The sequence below is a fragment of the Pseudorasbora parva genome, unplaced genomic scaffold (genome assembly GCF_024679245.1).
Source record: "Pseudorasbora parva isolate DD20220531a unplaced genomic scaffold, ASM2467924v1 scaffold_83, whole genome shotgun sequence".
Classification (NCBI taxonomy): domain Eukaryota; kingdom Metazoa; phylum Chordata; class Actinopteri; order Cypriniformes; family Gobionidae; genus Pseudorasbora; species Pseudorasbora parva.
This window is the reverse complement of record NW_027125118.1, coordinates 52501-57907: the sequence shown is the minus strand read 5'-3', so window position 1 is coordinate 57907 and position 5407 is coordinate 52501. Positions and strand designations below refer to the sequence as shown.

The window sequence follows — 5407 nt, the reverse complement described above, 5'->3', positions numbered from 1 at the left end:
CTTATTTATTTTAATTTAAAAACAAATCTTTCTTCGCCCATGAAACAAAAAAGCTTACAGCACCTGGTATTCCCAGGCGGTCTCCCATCCAAGTACTAACCAGGCCCGACCCTGCTTAGCTTCCGAGATCAGACGAGATCGGGCGTGCTCAGGGTGGTATGGCCGTAAGCGAAAGCTGCTGCCAAAATTGGGCCATTTAAGGAATTCAAACACTCTTTTTTTTTTCTTTTTTTTTTTTTTTTTTTTTTTCTTCTTCTTCTTCTTCTTCTTCTTCTTCTTTCTTTAATTTAGCAAAAATGCTTACAGCACCTGGTATTCCCAGGCGGTCTCCCATCCAAGTACTAACCAGGCCCGACCCTGCTTAGCTTCCGAGATCAGACGAGATCGGGCGTGCTTTTTTTTTTTTTTTTTTTTTTTTTTTTTTTTATTAAGAAATTTCAATCAATAAAATACAATAAATAATACAATAAAAATGTAAGTTTTCCTTATACAATCACATTTACATCAAATTTAAAAAATACATACATCATATATCATACATTTACAAAACATAGTTCACACATCTCCTTCACTCCCCGGCAGCTTCCACATTAAATCTTTTAAAACACAACAAACATGTGAAGTAAAGACATTATAAAAAGCATCCAACATACTTTCACATTTAAAATACACATACAGTCTCTCCATATACACTTCTGTTTTCCTCCTAAACACAGTCCAAACATCCAACACAATTTTTTCCTTTTTAGCCACAATTCTTCTCTCCCATATTGCACTTTTCATTAACATTAACCACAGATTTATAAACGTTTTGTTTCGACACTCCTTTTCCCAACCAAACATCACCACTTTGTTCCATTCCGTTGCATTTTCATCCCACTCCACAGTCAAATCTTTAATCACACATTTACATTTCCTTAAAAATTCCCCCAATTCTTCACAATATAAAAACATATGTAAAATCCCCTCTTCCTTTTCCTGACACACTTTACACATCGCACTTTGTTCTAAACCAATTTTAGCTAAAATAGACTCTGTAAAAACCACTTTATGTCTTATAAAATACTCCAAACATTCCAATTTTGTTTCCACACATCTCCCCCTCATGTTTCTCCATATACACTCTTCTTTTAAATCTTTAAATTTCTCCACCCAGTACTTGTTTACAATTGGTTCTTTAAAAACACCATCTCTAAAAACACAATAAAACATTTTTACAGTACATTCTTTAAAATCATACAATTTCTCCCCCAGTTTCACATACATATTTCTCTCTTTCTGCTCTTCCATACACTCTATTCTTTTAATCCACTCTTTTGGTATTGCGTTCTTGATAATTTCATATTTGTTTGTTATTTCTTGTTTACTGTACTCTTCTTTTGCCACTTCCATTGCATCCACAATAAACTGTGTTGGTAAAAACCCTTCTTTAAACTCATACAAAACATCTCTCACTCTTGTTATTCCCACTTCCATCCATTTCTTAAAAAATATTTCCTTCCCCTGTTTTAAAATATTGCCATTTAAGAACAAAGGTTGATTAAAAATGTTTTCTCTCCCATGTGGATCATACTCAATTCTCTTTAAAAAGATTCCCCAAGCACTTAAAATTCCCCTATAAAACTCAGGTAATCCTTCAGTCATCCAAATTTTCGTTTTCATCCATAAAATTCCATCCCCCATGTTAAAATCCCCACATTTATTTAAAAAATATTTCATAGTTTTTTTCCACTCATTTTTGTTATCTTCTTCTAAATATTTCTTAACTATTTTCACTCTCAACGCTTTTTTCCTCTGTTCTACATCCATTAACCCTAAGCCCCCCTTCTCTACCGCCCCTAAAATTGTGTTATAAGATATTCTTGCTGGTTTCCCCTCCCATAAAAAGTCAAGAAAACATTTTTTCAGCCTTTTTTCTGACCACAATGGCATTTCACTTACATATAGAACATACCACAGCTTAGAAACCATTAAAACATTCAATATTAAAACCTTCCCCTTCAAATTTAGTGTCCTCAGTTTCCAAAAATTTAACCGTCTCTCTATCTCTGTTACTAGTTCCTCCCACATTTCATCTCTTACTTTCTTCTCATTCTTCCCCATTAAAATCCCTAAAATCCTCATTTCTTCAACTTCTTTAAAATTAAAACAATCCCTTAAAACCATAGCTCTACCAAATCTCATGTATACTGTCTTATCTTCATTTACTTTACTACCAGATCCCTTACAATATTCATTTACAACATTCATAACTTCTATAACACTTTCTCTTCCTTTCACAATTATTGTTGTATCATCTGCATATTGAAACACCTTCCCTTCAGCCTTCTTTTCCTCAATTTCTATCCCTACTATTCCTTCTTTTTGTTTTATAGCCAATCCTAACGGTTCTGATACAAGTGAGTACAATAACGCTGAAAGTGGACAGCCCTGTCTTCTAGATCTAGTAATTTTAAAACAATCTGTTAAAAACCCATTACATTTTATCTTTGTTAACGCGCCTCTATATAAAATCTCAATCCATTTAATAAAATTCTCCCCAAAACCAAAACTCCTTAAAACCTGAAATAAATACTCATGCTCAACTCTATCAAATGCTTTTTCAAAATCCAAACTAATTACATATCCATCTTCATTTTTCTCCTTCATGTACCATATCGTGTCTCTTATACTCATTGTTATGTCTGCTATGTCTCTTCCTTTAACTCCATACGCTTGGTTTGTTTCGATTATAGTTGGCATTATCTCTTTTAATCTGTTTGCTAAAACTTTTGCTAAAATCTTAAGATCTGTATTTAACATGGTAATTGGTCTATAATTCTTTAATTCTACTTTTTCTCCTTTTCTTTTATATATCAGTTTCATTAACCCCATCCTTGTTCTTTCATTAATTTCTTCTTTTTCAAATATTTCTTTAAAAACCTCATTTAAAATCTTTATTAAAACTCCTTTAAAACACACATAAAACTCAGTTCCCAAACCATCTATACCTGGACTTTTTTTTGTATTCAGTTGATTTATCGCTCTTTCAATCTCCTCTTCTCTAATTTCTTGGTCACACTCTTTTTTATCTTCCTCCCTCACTTTAGCTTTTATCAGATTCAACAGTTTCTTTTTCTCCTCCTCTTCCACACCCCTTGTACTGAACAGATCCTCATAAAAATTCTTTACTTCTTCTAAAATCTTTTCATTCTCTTCTACAATTTCCCCATTTTCCCCTCTTATTTCTTTTATCGTTTCAGCTTTCCCTTTCTTCTTTTCCAAATCAAAAAAGAACTTTGTACATTTTTCTCCCTCCACCACATATTTAGCTTTGCTTCTTAACCTCGCCCCCTCATATTCCTTTTCTTCAATTTCTTTCAGTTTGTCCTCCATTTCCTTTATCTTTTGTATGTCTTTATTTTCTTTATTCAATTCCATTTCCAAACTTTCTTTTATTTCTCTTTCTTTAAATCTTTTACATTTCTGTATTAAACAACTATACTTGATCGAGAATTTCTTGATTAAAAACTTTACATTCTCCCACCATATTCTCTTATCATCTTCATACATTCCATTTTGCTTTTCATTTTCTATAATCTCCTTAACCTTTAAAACATAGTCTTCATTCTTTAAAATCTGTGTATTTAAAACCCATACTCCCGGCCCTCTTTGCACTTTACTCCAATCCAATTTAAAAAATAGAAACTTGTGATCGCTAAAACTTGTGTCCTCATACTTAATATTTTCTATAAAATTCTCCACATTTCTACTACATAAAACAAAATCAATTCTGGTTTGGCATACAAACTGCCCCACTATTTGCCTCCTTGAAAACTCTTTTTTCTTTTCATTTCTTTCTCTCCAAACATCTAGCATATTATTTTCTTCCATTAATAGTTTTAATTCTTTTCTCCCTGTGTCAGTTTTAAAAACCATTCCTTCAGCCATATCTTGTTTACTAAAAACTGTGTTAAAATCCCCCATCATTACTATTTCTTTATACTTCCGTACCATATTTCTTAAAACAATAAAAAATTCCCTCTTTTCTTTCTCCTCAACTGGTGCATGTACATTTACTAAACTCAAATCTCTTCCTTCACATTTTATCTCCACAACCATACATTTCCCAATTTTATCTTTGTATACAACTTTACTCATTTTAAACACATCATCCTTCATTAAAAAAGCCACACCTCTCCCCAACCTTCCATCTCCATTATTATAAAAAATACCTCCATCCCATCTCTTTTTATACGCATTCATTACATTTTCTTTCCAGTTTGTTTCTTGCAGTGCAATTATGTCTTCCCTTATACATTTTTCTTTTACTTTTTCAAATTTTCCTATGTCCATCAATCCCCTTGCATTAAAAGTAACACAACTTAAAACCATTAAAAAGAATAAGCAAAATAAATACTTAAAAACCATTATTCATCATTTTCTCCCCCCAGGTCCCTTAACACATCATATCTGTTTTGTATCCTTTTCATAACTTTTTTTCTTACCCTTTCCAAATGTGGTTTTACCTCTGTTGTTCTCCTTCTAATTTGTCCTCTCCCCCCTTTGTCCATGTTGTCCATGCTGTCCATCTTTATTTCTCCTTCACTGTCCGTTTCTTTAACATTGTTAGAATTGTCCGATGTCTCCATTTCTTTCAGGTTCTGCTCCATTGCTTGTTCAATATTATAATTAACGTTCTCTTTCTCTCTTTCCACTTGCTCTCCATTGCTTGTTTCTCCTTCCATTTCTTTTTGTTGTAGTCCTTCTTCCTCCTGTCCTTCATCCATTTGTTCCTCCTCCTCGCTGTTTCCTTCATGCACCTGTCCGTCCACCTGTTCTTCCCTTCCTCCTTCCTCTTCCTCCATCTCACACGTACATTTATTTAAAATTTCCCGACACTCCGGGCACCTTACCGCATTGCACTCTCTGGCAAAATGGCCCCTTTCTTGGCACTTATAGCACTTAAATTCTGGGCAGTCCTTAAGCAGGTGCTCCGGGCTCATGCACAGCCTACAGGTCTTCACCTGGTGACTGTGCATCACCCGGAAATACTGCGGCCCTTCAGCTGTTTCCAGCTTCGTGCTGTAAGGTAAAGATGCCACCTCTTTTGGGAACCTTACTTTTAGGAACCTTGTTCCATCCTCGATCTCGGTGCCCGGGTAGTGTCTTCTTTTGATTTCTGATATGGGATTAACTCCCCATCCCTCCAATTTTCCGATAATTTCAATATCATCCAGGTAGACGGGCAGGTGCATGAAGGAAACAACGTAGTCCCTATTTTGCAGATTTTTTACTTCACATTTAACCCCTTTTATCATCAGTCCATCAGTCAAATTATCACATGCTTCTTCCTTTTCCATTGTAAGTTCATATTCTTTTCCTTGTCTTGGCCTCAATGCCAGAATTTTCCCATTTCCACATTTCT

General features: G+C 34.3%; 1 non-coding gene across 1 annotated transcript; it reads right to left on the bottom strand.

Moving 5' to 3' along the window:
* Window positions 1-51: 51 nt before the first annotated feature.
* LOC137068394 (5S ribosomal RNA) lies at window positions 52-170 on the bottom strand. Its single transcript, XR_010904110.1, has one exon. It is a non-coding gene; the product is annotated as a 5S ribosomal RNA (ribosomal RNA).
* Between the last annotated feature and the right edge of the window lie 5237 nt (window positions 171-5407).